This window comes from Mesoplodon mirus (assembly GCF_964341445.2).
Source record: "Mesoplodon mirus genome assembly, chromosome: 7".
Lineage (NCBI taxonomy): Eukaryota > Metazoa > Chordata > Mammalia > Artiodactyla > Ziphiidae > Mesoplodon > Mesoplodon mirus.
The window spans coordinates 124100781-124116978 of record NC_138983.1 but is presented as its reverse complement, the minus strand read 5'-3'; the positions used below and the strand labels follow the sequence as shown (position 1 = coordinate 124116978).

Here is a 16198-nt window from a genome sequence, read left to right as displayed (position 1 = left end):
GTGATGTCTTAACTAATTTTCTTGGAGTAGGGTTGATTCTGAGTAAGTGCTAGAAGGAGGAGCTACATAGAACCCTTGTGACTGCAACATGGCAGAGGAACCAGGAGGATTAAGTGAGATTTCCTAGGATTAGGATGGGAGCACCCCTTTCCCATGTCACGTAATTTTAGCTCACTGACCAGCGCAGTTGTGAACTTCCCCACTGCTTTTGGCCGCTCCTCATCTTAGAAGAGTCTAGCCTGCTTGGTGGGATAGAAATCCAGGCCTTCATTGATTTATTCCTTTTGGTTTCAGTCCCAGATCTTGAGCTGTGCAGTGATTTCAGCTGATCAGGGACAGCCAACTAGCAGTAGTATAAAGAAATGAGCTATTGTGCTGGGGAAAATTTTGTTGTTTGAGGACCTAAAATTGACACATTATCTTTAGGTAGAGGAAAGGTAGTACACTGGACTGTTATTATTATTATTTTTTTAAGGAGAACATCACTGCTTCCTTCTTATTCCCAGTATTCACATGTAAAACTAAGAAACAGTGTGGCTTTTGTTTAAGCTGTTGCCAATACCAACATTTACCACCTCCTTCGAGTCTTTTAAAGGACTCTAGTTTGAACGAAAATTTGCTTAGGGCAGAAACTTGTCATTCAGTTTCTGAGCCCACGGGCAAATTATTCTCTCTCCTGCCTTTAGAGCAAAGAGAACACATTTTAGAAATTTGATACTTAAGGGGCTTATTTGCTTTTTAAAATTGCTTATCCTTATTCAGTATACAAGAACTAAAACTCTGGCTTTAGAAAACAGCTCATTATTTCAAAGTGAATCTTGAAATAAAAGTCATCCTCTTGGCATGGGTTTTGGAAACATTCTTGATGTCGACCATCAGATTGTTGGGTGCATATCTAGTTGTTTTAGCAGCACTTAAAAAGCATGCTCCAGCCTTTCTACACCAAGATGCTGCTGGCCCACCCTCCATACCTGTGCTTTGGTTCTTTTTCCTTATGGTGGTGGCAGATTTGCATTGAACTGTCTAGTGGTTCAACCTGAAAGACAGTAAGCCAGGGTTAGGAAACCATGGCACTAAATTTTTTTCCTGTGTGAAATTAATATGTGGGAGGTTCCCGGTCTCATTGTTAGTAAACATTATTAACCCGTAGAGCTCTTAGTCTTGGACAAGTGCAGTGAATAGGTGAATGGGATCTTTTTAGCCTTCACCCAAACCTTTGTAGCACTTCTAAGGCTAGAATGTGTTGACCTTCTAGGTGGTGAATCAGTATAGTTACTTGTGAAAGTCAGTAGCAATAGCGCATAACACTTAGTGTGATACGGAAAACTGCCTTTCTTGTATATATACTCTATACTAGATTATTAAATTTTTATCATGCTTCCTCAACCGTGGGATATTTCACAATTACATATTACTTTTCAACATACAAATTGCAAAGTAATGTATAGCCTGACATTCATTATGGAAAATGCAATTTTATTTGGTTATTTAATCTTCTCTAAAGGCATCGTAAGTGATCTGATTTTTTTTAAATCAAATTTCTTTAAAACATCTTAACATTCTGATTATATTATGGGGGTCTAACATACTCCAGAGGGATCTGTTTAAAATTTTTCTGAATAGAAATCCTTTAGGAAGCAACTGAATAATATGAATAATGAGGGAAGAAGTATTTGGGTACTTTCAAGGAAACAAAAAGCAGCCTTAGTCTTAGAATATGGGGTCTGAAGATAACCAGTATGTTTTTATACCAATATAAAAATCAAGAAAAAGGAAATACCTTAAAGAAAAAACTGCAAAAACCCATCAAAGTTAAGCAAAATCCAATTGAATAATAAAGGCCCCTACTTTATTATGCATATTCTTTTTGAAATGATATATTTTGCATTTATAGAAAATAATATAGGAGATACATGCACACACCTGGCTTTGTCACATCTTAATACTTCACTGTGTGTGCAAACTCTGTTTTGCATTTGCCTTTCCCTCACCTCTTTCCAAGGGTTAAACTATAATCCTGCATTTAGTGTTTATTACTCCCTTATCTGTGTTAGTCATTTTCCTACAAACATGTGTCCATATATAGTATGCAGTAATTTTGCATGTTTTTAGGAAAGTATTAAAAATAATGATATAAATACTATCATGTTGCCATATTCTGAAATTTGGTTTTTACCTTCACCCTTTATGTATGAAATGTATTCATTTTGATGCATGTAGCTCTAGTTTGTTTATTCTCACAGCCGTATGTTATTCCACTTAGTGAATATACCACCATTTATTTCTTTATTTGCCTTTTGATGACCTTCTAGGTTGTTTCCAGTTTTTGACTCTTATCCCCACTGATAGGATGAACGTTCTTATATGGAGTGCCCAGTACAGGTCTTCTACTTTTGAACACCTGTGGGAATTTCTCTAGGCTACTATCCGGGAGTGGAGTTACTTTGGACACCACCCATTTTTCTAGATAAAACAATCTATCTCTTTCCATTGTGATCATGCTCTCACAGGTGCAGTGTGAGAGCTTCTGTTGCTTCCCATCTTCTCCAACCCTGGTAGCACCAGATAATAAAGTTTTTTGTCAATTTGATGGCTGTGAAAAGATATCTCCTTGGTTTAATTTGCATTTTCCTGGCTTGTGAGGTTGAGTATCATTTCATATTTATTGGCCGTTTGGGTTTTCTCTTCTGTCAGTTGCCTGATCAGATCTTTTCTGTTTTTCTTTTGGATTGTTTTGTCTTTCTGTTTGATATGTAGACATTCCATATGTTCGGAATACTAATCCTTTGTTGCTTATGTGCATTTCAAGTGTATGGCTTGCCTTTTTACTTTCTTTATGCTATCTTTTGTTGTACAAAGTTTAATTTTAATGTAGGCAAACTCAAGGTCATGAAAATGCCCTCTCTTTTTTCTAAGAGTTTCAGAGTTCTGTTTTTTACTTTCAGTTAACAGATCAGAAATTTTTGTGTATGGCATGAAGTAAGGATCTAATTTTAATTTTTTCCATGTGGATATCTGATTGTCTCAGTGCTGTTTTTGTTTTTCAAAAAAAAGCATTTCTCTTTTTTTTTTAAAGAAAATTAAAAAAAAATTTAATATAAAAAAATAACTTCAGACTTGCAAAAAGTTGCAAAAATCATACAAAAAAATACCCATAGACCTTTCATCCAGGTTCCCCAATTATTAACGTCTTATATAACCAAAGTGGGCTAAGGGCTATTGGCCACATTTCCCCACAGAGTTACTGTCTTAAACGTTGCCATTTTAGCATCCATTCTTGCTTGTGGTGTTTGCCACATGTTTTTCTATTTCCATAATTCTTCTACATTTACTTACTGGAGTTATATTGGCACCATTTATTGAAGAGTCCATTTTTTCTTCACTGTCTTATCCTTTTACCTCTATAGTGATTTAGAAATCTACATTTCTGCTGGAAGCTGCCAAGTCCCCTTCTTTATGAGTTTGTACCATTTTGCCTTCTCACCAGCAGTATACAAAGGTGCTGCTTCCCCTTAGTTTCACAAAGTATGTTGTCAAACTTTTGGATTTTTGCCAATCTAATCAGTGAAAAATGAATGCATGTCTCTTATTATGAGTAACATTGAGCATCTGTTCATATGTTTTGGGCCATTTTCACTTATTCTTCTGTATATTTCCTGTTCATATCTTTTGACTATTTTGGGGTGAGGGGCGATGTTGGTATTTTTCTTTTAGATTTTTTAAGGAGCTCTTTGTATGTAGGGATATTACCCCTTTGTCCATGATAAGTTGCAAATATTATTTTTTTCAAGTATGTGATTTGTCTTTTGTCTTTTGCTGAGTGTATTTTTATTTTTAAATACACTTTTATGTAGACAAATTTGTTAATCTTTTATTATTTTTGTTTTATTTTTAGTTATTTATTTTTTTATTGCGGTTTAGTTGATTTACAGTATTATATTGGTATCAGGTGTACAACATAGTGATTCAATATTTTAAAAATCTTTTGTTATTTTTGGAGCTGCCTTTTCTCATTCTCAGTTTATAATGGAGTTCACGCAAGTTTTCTTTCTCTCGATCATTGTGTGATTTTATTTTTAAATTTAAATATGTGGTTCATTTGGAATGTATTCTGGTATATAATGTGAGATATAAATGTAATTAATTTTTTTCCCAGTAGCTATCCAGTTGTCCAAACACCATTTATTAAAAAGTCCATGGGCTTCCCTGGTGGTGCAGTGGTTGAGAGTCCGCCTGCCGATGCAGGGGACACGGGTTTGTGTCCCGGTGCGGGAAGACCCCACATGCCGTGGAGCGGCTGGGCCCGTGAGCCATGGCCGCTGAGCCTGAGCATCCGGAGCCTGTGCTCCACAACGGGAGAGGCCACAACAGTGAGAGGCCCGCATACCGCAAAAAAAAAAAAAAAAGTCCATTTTTTTTCCTTCGTTGATTTGAGGTGGTACTTTATATACTAATTTTCCATGTATACTTGGGTCAGTTTCTGAGCTTTTTGTTTTGTTCCATTGGTCTGTTTACTTATATAATAAACCACACTATTTTACTTACAGAAGCTTTCTAATATGTTACACTATTTAAAGGTTTAGCCCTAACCCCATACCAACACACAACATAGACACACACACACACACACACACACACACACACACACACCCCTTTTCTGTCTCAGATTTTCCTGATAGCTCTTTGTTGAGTTTGTTTGTTTTTAACTTATTTAATTTTTGAATTTTATTACCAACAGATCTAGTTGGCATCCAAATAGTTGTAATTTTTTTTTGCTATTTCCAGAGACTTTCTTTGCCATTTAGTACTGACCAATTTTTTATGTGTCATTTATGCTTAAAAAGAATGTGTCTTTTCTATATGCTGGGTGCAAACTTTTGTACGTATATTGCACACATTTTTAAGAATTTAAAGTTTTTGTGGGTTCTGAAGCAATTTGAAGTATATTTAAGCTTCAGGGATATCCTGCAGCCCAATCTTGCATCAGATACTAGTCATAGGGTCAGTGGGTGGATTGCAGGAGGGCTGTGAACCCACCGAAGCTATGTGAAAGAGATGTCTATAGTTTTCTGGAGAGAGGATTCATTAGTCTTTTAAAGTCTTCTGTCATCTCAAAAAAAATAAAGACTGTGATGGTAAATGGGATCGTTTCCTTAATTTCTCTTTCTGATCTTTTGCTGTTCGTGTATAGAAATGCAACAGATTTCTGTGTATTAATTTTATATCCTGCAACTTTACCAAATTCACTGATGAGCTCTAGTAGCTTTCTGGTAGCATCTTTAGGATTTTCTATGTATAGTATCATGTCACTGCAAACAGTGGCAGTTTTACTTCTTCTTTTCCAACTTGGATTCCTTTTATTTCTTTTTCGTCTCTGATTGCTGTGGCTAGGACTTCCAAAAGGAGTTTGGGATTAACATATACACACTACTATATATAAAATAGCTAACCAACAAGGACCTACTGTGTAGCACAGAGAACTATACCCAATATTTTGTAATAACCTATAAGGGAAAATTATCTGAAAAAGAAAAAAAAATATATACATATATAAAAATATATATATGTATATATATATATAAAACTGAATTACTTTGGTATACACATGAAACTAACACAACATTGTAAATCAACTATACTTCAATAAAAATAATACTGCTCTAAGTTAAGGTGAATGGAATTTAAATATTCAGTAATGAAGAATGAGAGTTGGCCTTGAAAATTGAGAGATATGAAGAACTAGCTCTTCTTATACTGTCATGCTCAGGATCTATTGATTGTAAAATGAAAGTATATTTTAATATTTTGTTGATAAAGTTTCTAGGAAGTCAATGTCCACATTTACAATAATGATGTTTTCTCTCATCTTTCTTTTAGGTAAGTGGCTGTCTTATGCTTGAACGCATCAACTTCAGAATACGTGGAGGTTTGAGGTCTCCCTCTGTCGTCTCGATGCTGTGGTAGTAAGTTATGGCTGACATGTGTGCTCTGGTCTGGTGTGGGCAGGGGTGTTGCCTTGACAAACTAGATAGTTTCCTATAAATCCTTTGCCTCTTACTTGTACATGTTAATTAAGAACTCTTTGCATATGTAGTCTCTGAGATTACAGGGAAGAATTAAAAGCCAGGGTTCCTGCTTTCAAGAAGACTGAATTTCAGTAAGGGTATAGCAGAAAGAATTTGAGTTTTGGAATTGAATTGGGTTTGGATTTCACACAGCTGCTTCATCAGACTGCTGGGAAGGTTAAATCAGGGAATAACTGTGTTTATCACACTGTTCCAACATGTAGATTTGTCCCTCATTTCTTCTTCTCAACTCCAGCTCTTTATCCAGAGTCTCAGAAAGAAACAGCAAGGTTTGGAAAGCAAGAAAAAGAGATCGGCTGTCCTCCTCTTATCTGAAGTGTCTTTGGCTGAGAGTCAGGGAATCTTGGAGACCAGGCGCCAAAGGATTTTGTGAAGGAATCTGTAGTGGGTCTAAGTAGGCACTTTCCAAAGCAGCAAACATCGCCTTGAACTTCATGTCACACTAGAAAAACCTAGTTAAGTGTGGCTTAGGTGTTGGTTCACAAGTGGGCCTTAGTGGAATCCCTGAGAATATGCTAGAACATTATGTTGGGAAAATATTCCTTTGTTTAATCTAAGATGGAATTCAAACAAATGACTAAAGAATGTAAGCTGAGGTCTTTTGATCTCATGTGATGTTTTTAAATAATTGTCACATTGTTGTGTTCAGAATTATCTAGCTATCTGCCTTAGTAAACAGAAGAGCGATATTCACTGAGAAGGGGAAGTGTCCACAGTCTGGTTTGGAAAGTGGAAGGGAACTGTGCCTCAGCTGGAAAGACACAAATCAGAAAAGGCAGAGGGAACTGCACAGGCAAAATGCAGCTTAGTTGGTGCGGCTCAGATACCTCTTACTAATGGCAAAAGTCCTAACTAGAAATGTCCCTCTCTAAGGAGAGGCTGGGGCCAAGGGAGACTATAGTTCATTGCACATTCAGAGATTAAAATATCTCCAAATTAGTTGCAGTGAATCATTTTAAATTATTTTAAAAGCTCTTTATATTTTAATCAGAGCCTATTCATGACCAGTTAATTTGGATGGTATGTTCTAAAATTACTTTCCTCCAATGATGTGTTGTGCCATTGCCTTAGAATGCAGAAACCTCATGGAAGATGGGAGTAGGGAAGTTAGAAAGTACCAAGGGGCTGTCCATCTTTGTTAAATGTTAACCTTAGGAGAGGATTAAAATTTGGTTCTTGCCACCTGATTTAGAACGGATCGTGTTAAAATCGCTACTTTTGTAGAGTAAGGCTAGATGATTCCACCAGGTGCCAGAAGTCTAGCAATGTGCCCACTTTCCCAAACGCTCAGGGAAGACTGGATGCTATGACATTGCTCTAGTACATGCGTTTTTAGACATGGGTGTAGACTTTGGTTTAGTGACGTACTGCTTTAGCAGCCTTTGATAATCTCAAAATGTTTATCCACCATTTTGCTAACCTTTCCTACAGTTAGTACAACTGCAGGCCTTGTTAAGGGAAGTTTTAAATGCATGGAACACTTCCTTAGTCATTAAGGTAAACATCATGGAGTACAATGTTCTTTATTGTCACTTTAGAAGAAATAGAGGCCTATATGGATTGCACGTTGATCCCAGTTGGACTTTTATGTCTCATGCTTAGCAATCCCTTTCTGCATCCACCATCCCATATCTTTTTTTTTTAAGCTTGATAAATTAATAGATTTTAATGTTAATTACAGTATTTTTAAATTGTTTCTTACAGTTTTATATATACCACCTGCCCGTGTCAGATCATATGTGTGTTGTGAGGGCACATCCCATGCCTTGTACATGCCTTGTGTCTTTAGCAATATCCAGTTAATTGATACATTATGAACATGATGAGACTATGGATTAATTTAGCTCAAAACTCTCTCTTTTCCCGTTGCCTTATATTCTTTTTTTTTTCTTTAACATCTTTATTGGAGTATAATTGCTTTACAAGGTTGTGTTAGTTTCTGCTGTATAACAAAGTGAATCAGCTATACGTATACATATATCCCCATATCTCTTCCCTCTTGTGTCTCCCTCCCACCCTCCCTATCCCACCCCTCTAGGTGGTCACAAAGCACCGAGCTGATCTCCCTGTGCTATGCGGCTGCTTCCCACTAGCTATCTATTTTACATTTGATAGTACATATAAGTCCATGCCACTCTCTCACTTCGTCTCAGCTTACCCTTCCCCCTCCCCGTGTCCTCAAGTCCATTCTCTGTGCCTGCGTCTTTATTTCTGTCCTGCCCCTAGGTTCTTCAGAATCTTCTTTTTTTTTTTTTTTAGATTTCATATATATGTGTTAACATATGGTATTTGTTTTTCTCTTTCTGACTTACTTCACTCTGTATGACAGATTCTAGGTCCATCCACCTTACTACAAATAACTCAATTTCATTTCTTTTTATGGCTGAGTAATATTCCATTGTATATATGTGCCATATCTTCTTTATCCATTCATCTGTTGATGGACGCTTAGGTTTGCTTCCATGTCCTGGCTATTGTAAACAGAGCTGCAGTGACCATTGTGGTACATGGCTCTTTGAATTACATCATCCCATATCTTGATACATAGACATTTCATTGTGGGGAGAGGGCAACGTCATTTTCCTGGAGGCTGTTCCTTTTGTGGTTAACTAAGGTAGAGGAGCCGTTCTAGTCAATATTTCCATGCTTCTACCCCCAAAGTGTTCGTTCAAATGATCAGAATCCATCTTGGGATGTTGCATATTACCCATTAGTTACCAGTCTTCTGCAGGGGAAGAATTAAAACAGAAGAGAGCAAAACAGGATGAGTTTTTAAATTCTAGCACTGAGTAGCAACTGCTAGTCAAGATTTTTTTTGGCGGTTTGTTAGAATCTCATTTTAAAGCAATAACACACTCAGAGTTGTATTCAAACACTGAGATAAATGCATCACCCTAAATTCATGGTTTTGTTTTTTTCCATGTAGCTGCTAATTATTGAACATAACGAGGCTTATTCATAATTCCTTTTCTCCTGCTTGATAGCCATAATCTTGTATTTGTGTGCTGTCATTCCCATGGTAACAGACTGATGTCGGAAGCATCAGATTGTTAAATACAGAACAGTACATTAAAATACTGCTAAGGTTCTGACTTAACAGAGAGACTTTCACGCTGGGGCAAACTTCAAAAAAGAGAACACTTATACAAAAAGATATTTACTCGACCAGTAATGTTTAGTATTCCCATAGCTATTATGGAAGAGATTTGTTTGAATTATAGCCTCTTCCTTCCTGGCCCATCATCTCCTTTGGCTTTGCAGCCAAGTCTTAATCTAGTGTTTATGATGTCAGTCTGTTGCCATGGGACGAATTCTGTCGCAGATGCATCGTGACTTCACTGCAGGATAGAGGCAGAAGAAAATTTAGGGCAAGAGAACAACTCTAAAGTTAATTTCTAGCATATCTGTTCTGCCAAGAAGTAGTCCCTTCACCTTTATGTGCTATTAAAAAAATAAGTTAGTTAAGCAGTGCTTTGTCGAAGGTTGGTCTGTCATAAACGTCATTGAAATCACCAGAATGCCAAAAGCCAGCCCAGAGGAGAAATGTTATGCAGCTTGACCTTAGGTCTTTGAAGAGTGATCCAGATTTATTTGTTTAATCCTATGCTACAGTAAGGAAGCAAACCATGTTTGTAGCACATAAATTGATGCACCGATTTTCCTGATTTTCTCTAAGAGAATTTCTTTCTATTTTTTTTTTTTTTTTTTTTTTTTTTGCGGTACACGGGCCTCTCACTTCTGTGGCCTCTCCCGTTGCGGAGCACAGGATCCGGACGTGCAGGCTCAGCGGCCATGGCTCACTGGCCCAGCCGCTCTGTGGCATGTGGGATCTTCCCGGACCGGAGCACGAACCCGTGTCCCCTGCATCGGCAGGCGGACTCTCAACCACTGCGCCACCAGGGAAGCCCTAAGAGAATTTCTTGTATCTTAATGTGCTGTGATCGCACGCACAGGATGTGCTTCTTGCCTCATGTCCTTTGCTTCCACCACCATTAGCAACTATGTCTTTACTATTCACGGAGATCTGTGGAAGCTCTGCCAAACTCAGAGTGTCTTTGAAGCCAAATCTTATAGTGCTCATAAGCATGTTAACATTATAGTTCCTCTGGGGCCCCTTCATCATCTGGTATCTGGGACGTTCTCCCATTTGGATGGCGTAAAACTAATCCATACTCTTTCCTAGGGATGACAGATTTCCACAGATTGAAGCTAAGTACATAGGTGGTGCTTTGTACATGATGAGCTCTATGAATGTCCTGAACCAATAGTACAAACAGAACACATGCACCTTTAACCATGTTTTTTGTTTAGAGATATAGGACATAGAAACAGCCAGAGGGGAAGAAAATGATACGTAATGAGTAAGATCTTTTGGACATCTTTAAGTTATATGTGCAATCAGAAAATTAGCTTTAGGGCTTCCCTGATGACGCAGTGGTTGGGAGTCCGCCTGCCGATGCAGGGGACACGGGTTCGTGCCCCAGTCCGGGAGGAGCCCACATGCCGCAGAACAGCTGGGCACGTGAGCCATGGCCGCTGGGCCTGCGCGTCCGGAGCCTGTGGTCCGCAATGGGAGAGGCCACAACAGCGAGAGGCCCACATACTGCAAAAAAAAAAAAAAAGAAAAGAAAATTAGCTTTAGTAAGTCCTTTTTTTTTTTTTTTTTTGCTGTACGCGGGCCTCTCACTGTTGTGGCCTCTCCCATTGTGGAGCACAGGCTCCGGACGCGCAGGCCCAGCGGCCATGGCTCACGGGCCCAGCCTCTCTGCGGCATGTGGGATCTTCCCGGACCGGGGCACGAACCCGTGTCCCCTGCATCGGCAGGCGGACTCTCAACCATTGCGCCACCAGGGAAGCCCAATAAGTCCTTTATTAAATGGAATTAAGGGTTTAGGATATTCTTCTTTCCCTCCTTCTCCATGTTTATACTTAATAGATAGGGTTTTAATGTTCTTTCCCTTATTAGAAGAAAAACTAAGGTAGGTGAGGCTAAGCAAATTCATGTTCTTCAAACATCTTTCTAATTGCTGCCAGTTTGTCACTAGAAAGCTGTGATAGTCACCTTGGAATCTGCATCACCTCATTTTGAGTTTATAATAAGACTCTATCCCTTCTGCTTCTTCACCCAAATCAGCATCCTTCTCAAAGGAATGATGCTGTGCAGTATAAACTCATGTCAGCATAACGTGCCATGTACCTTGATAATGATTTTTTCCAGCATTTTGTTGAGCCAGCTTCAGTAATGGCTGTGAGTATATGTGTAAATGATTTTCTTTAAAAAAACAGAGATTAATGCATTGGTTGAGTGGTATTTCTTTGTTTTTTTCTCTTTTTCCCTTTCTTTTCTTTTTTAATTCCCTGGGATGACATCTATGGTAGATCTCAAAGGAGACAGAAGAATTTACTTGGTTTTCTATACTTTGTGTCAGTGGTTGCCGAACCTGTGAGCTTCAAAAACTCTGATGCCAAATTTCATTCCTCAAAGATTGTGGTCTATACTACTATATGTAAAATAGATAACCAACAAGGACCTACTGTATAGCATGGGGAATATACTCAATATCTTATAATAATCTATAAGGGAAAATAATCTGAAAAAGAATATATATATATATATATATATATATATATATATACACACACACACACACACACACATGAAACTGAATCATTTTGCTGAACACCTGAAATTAACACAACATTGTAAATCAACTGTACTTCAATTTAAAAAAAGAGGAAAAAAAGAGCTAAAAGCAAGTGGGACAAAATGTTAGTAATTGTCAATTCTGGATGTGTTGATACATGTTAAAAAAAAGATTGTGGTCTAATTGTTTTGGGGTGGGACCTGGGCTTTGGAATTTTTAAGAGATCTCCAGATGATTCTAATATCCAGACAAATTTGGCAACCCTCTGCTTTATATGTAGTAATAGCTGAAAATTAAAATGTCAAGGACAAGTCGAAGTATCACAGATATGTTTGATTTTTATAAATCTGCTTTGTTTCTCCTTACTTTATGCTGAATCTCCCTGGTATTCTCTCACTTTCTCTTTCATAAACACACCAATAAAATAACCCAAAAGTTCTGACCCACTATTTTGTCTTTTTCTTCTGGAATGAGAACAGTGGGTGGGCAGTAATTACCTCTGATGTTTTCTTTGACATGCTACATTTGTCTGTTAAAAAAAATTGACTCCAAAATTTTAGAACATTTTGAATTAAGACTACGAAAGAAAAACAAAGCACACAGCTAGTAGGGAAAAGAACAGAGTTCCTGTTTCAGAATCTTGATTAGCAGTGGAAATTGAACTTGAGTTTTTGACATTGGATTCCACATGATGCACCATCGTGCTCAGCCTGTATGCAAATTGTTTTCCTTAAGTTCTTTATAAATGATGAGATGACATTAAAAGAATTGTTTAATCATGTTTTCATTTTTCAATATGTAATGCTAGAGGAGAAGAGGAAAAGTAGATTTCTTCATCTCATAAAACAAAGTACCTTTGCAATAAAGTTCTGACTAAAACTTAACCCGGCGTTTTTTCATTTACCTTGGTTATTGCTTTTCACGTGTCTTGTGGTTCTTGTAAACATGATTTTCCCTCTGGAGCTAGATTCAAAGCAAAGGTTATAAAGGAAAGTCTTGGTATCCAAGCATCATGCTTCTGTTGTTTAACCTTAAGAAATAGATTTGAGCTTAAAAAAAAAGTAATAGGTTTGCTTGAATTTTCTTACCTTTTCTTCACAGTTGCTTTTACTGCCTCTATGGATAGCCCTAAAACTTGGTTTAGATAGAGATCTGATGTAATTTCATGAAGCAGTGCTGTCAGATGACTGCAAAGGATGTTCATATTTGTTGACACAGTCCTGTAGATTTCCAAAGAGCATGAGCAGATGTTAGTCTGTAGGTCTCTATCTGTAAGCACAACCATCTTCTTTGCTTTTAATGTTTAAATTTGTTTTAGAATGGTTTAAATGATTACTCTGCCTGTACAGATTAAGAAAAAGGGCTTTCCTAAGAGCTTGGGTAGTTTTTCTTCTGACCATCTATTAAAGATAGAGTTATTTTTATAAATTCAGCCTTTTCCTAGCAGGTGATTTATAGCTGTGATCAGTGACTCTATATTTGGCTGATTTATTGAAAAGTCCATTTATTATGAATAATTTTAGTTTATATTCATGGAGAAGGACAGTGCTAATGCTGTAAATGTTTTGTATTTTCTCTCTCTTTTTTTAAGACTTGTTTCTCTTTTATAGCTATGTGAGTTAGGAAATAAAACTTACAACATTCCCTGTCTAAAGATTCCCTGTCTAATTTCATATTGAATTTTAAAAGAAAAATTCTAAGAATATACTTTTGGAATGAAAGGACCCTATAGAGGTTATTCAGGGCTGTGGTTTCTTAATTTCTGTTTTTAATTTAAGGGGATTAAGGATGTTCTATTTCTTAAGAATGCTACTTTTGTGTTTTTGCAGATGTTACTAACATTTGCTTGTTTTTTTCAAGACTTTTCTTTACAAGATTTTCTTCTTCTTCCTGATAATATTGACAACTCTTAAAAGCATATTTTGTCTCAACTCTTCTATGAAATCTTTCTTTCATTAAAATAGTTTTTCTTTTATATAGGTAGAACATGTTTAAAATAAATAAGAAAATTCATAAAAGTATAGTGTAGAGAATAAAATTCATCTATAATCCTACCTTGGAGATAAATACTCTAGATAATAGTATTTTCTGCCTTCCTTGAATATTGCCCTCCATGGTTCAGAACAGATTGCCTTGCTTTCATTTATTTGACATCATGTTATTCTCATTCTTGTCTTTATAAAAGTTCTTCAAGCATACATTTTAAAGACTGTATAATAATTAATTTAGTGGCTGGACCATAATTGACTGAACCACTTGTCCATTGTTAATCCCCTAGATTGTTTCTAGAATTTTGCTGTTATAAATAATGCTTTGATGAACATCTTTGTATTTGATCTTTGTCTATATTTCAAAGTATTTCTTTGGAATAAGGTTTCACAAAATGAAATTCCTAGGTTAGAGATATGGACCTATTTAGCTCTAAATTCTGATTTCCAAATTATTCTCTAGAATGGTTGTTTTTAATTTCACTCTTACTGGCTGGGAATGACCATTTTACTGCACTGTCATTGTGCTGTGAAGTTTTAGTTTTAAAAATCTTTGCTAATTACCCAGTGGAAAAAAATCTCAGTTTGTTTTATTGTTTATCTGATATTAGTGAGTTTATTTTTCTTAACCATTTGCTGGGTTTTTTTTTTTAGCAGCTGTTGTTTAGTTTCTTTACTCATTTCTGAGTCAGTGTTTGAGCGGTGGAGGGGGGGAAGAGAGAGAGTGTTTGTGTGTGTGGTCTTTAATCAATGTAAATAGGCTTTTTATAGTAAAGATAATAACCCTTTATCTGACCCATTACAACTGTTTAAAGATTCCCTGCCTAATTTTTGCCTTTTCTGTTTGAATAAGAAGAGCTTTAAGAAATCATTTAGCTTAATGAATGATTCATTCATTTAACTGACATTTATTGAGTGTCTATTATGTACTGGACACCGAGGTATATTAGTGAACTAAACAGACAAATATCCCACCCTCTGTAGAACCTACAATCAGGGAGGGCAGAGGAAGGGGTGAGTGAGAAATAAGCAATTAACATAATAAGTGAGCAAATTATATAGTGTTTTGAGTGTGAGAACAACTATGGAAAAAGTAGAGTAGGGTGAGGGGGACTGGGAGTGCTTGCGTGGGGTTACAGTTTTAGATGGGATGATCAGCATTGGGCATTATGAGAATATGACAACTGAACAAGATTTGGATTTATTGTTTTTACTTTTGTAGAACTCTTTATTCTTAGTGGTGGTATTGTTCCTGTAGCCCTATTATTCTGTTTTCTTTCTTTCTTTCTTTTTTTAAATAATCAGGTTTAATTCTGTGCCATGCAGGTTATCTCTTTTCTGGGATGGCCAACAGAAATCATCACCTTGGTCCAGAACCTTCCATACACATTGCTGGAGGGTTTTTTGAAGCAGGTCTTTCTGTCTGAATGCCTCTGTTGGTAGGTACTCTGCTTTTCATCGGGGCCCCACCAGCTGCAGCACCAGAGCGGTGGCTTTGTGGCCTCTGTTCGTCAGAATATGTAGAGCTTTAAAGAAGCTTTATAAATGTGGAGAGTGGGGAGGCAAGTGGTAAAACTGGAGTGAGATTTCTTCACCACTCGGTAGGAAATAGTCTAATCTATCCCACAGTAAGTCCCAGTGTTACATCCTGTTTCAGGGGAAAACAAGGAAGGACAGTGATGGGAGTGAATTTTCACTTTTCATTATTTATGTGTTGAAATTGCAGGGGTTCCCCCTTCCCCCTCCTCCTCTTCTTTTTTGCCTTTTCCTTCTTTTATTTCTACCCCCTTTTCATGCTTAATTTTAGAATTTGATAATGTTGCTGGGTGTTACTTATTCTCTGGCATAACCATTGCAGTTGCTTCTTGGAGCTGTGTTCCTAGTCTATTCATATTTGAGAATGGTACTATGTTGTTTTGTCATGCATCACTCAAGTCTGAAAGGCCATTGTAACCATTTTGCTGATAAAGAACATGAATGCCAAGAAGAAGTAGTGGTACACTAGACAGCCCTGAGAGTTGTGCTGCCTTAAAAGGGAACGTGGGATCACAGAGACATTCTTTATTTCTGTTCATTCAAATTGATGAATTCTTTAAATTGTATGTCTAATTCTCATTTTTTGTAGTTAAGTGCAGGTAGGTTATAAGATTCTAGAAATTAATGCACATTGATTTCTTTCACAAGTTTGGAGACAATTGTTGATTCATAAAACATGACAGGAACTTTGGGTGATTGTCAATTGTCTTCTTTTTTGCATTCCTATTGCTTTGCTATTGCAGTCATTAAATTGGTTCAATTTGAAACTGAATGAGAAATTAGTGTATTCTTATGAATGTACCTCACATAAACTTTAAATGAAGTGCTTGAGTTTTTCATCCAAATCAGGTTGGCAAAAGAATGTTAATTATTTCATTGACTGAGTTATGAGGTTCAGTCAAAGTTCAAGATTACTCACACCAGAGTATATTGAGAAATAAAT

At 36.8% G+C, this 16198-nt stretch overlaps 1 protein-coding gene across 5 annotated transcripts in view; it reads left to right on the top strand.

The window, feature by feature from the left end:
- CADM1 (cell adhesion molecule 1) overlaps window positions 1-16198 on the top strand; it is a 333644-nt gene that overhangs the window by 93869 nt on the left and 223577 nt on the right. The gene's annotated exons all lie outside the window — the stretch shown is intronic.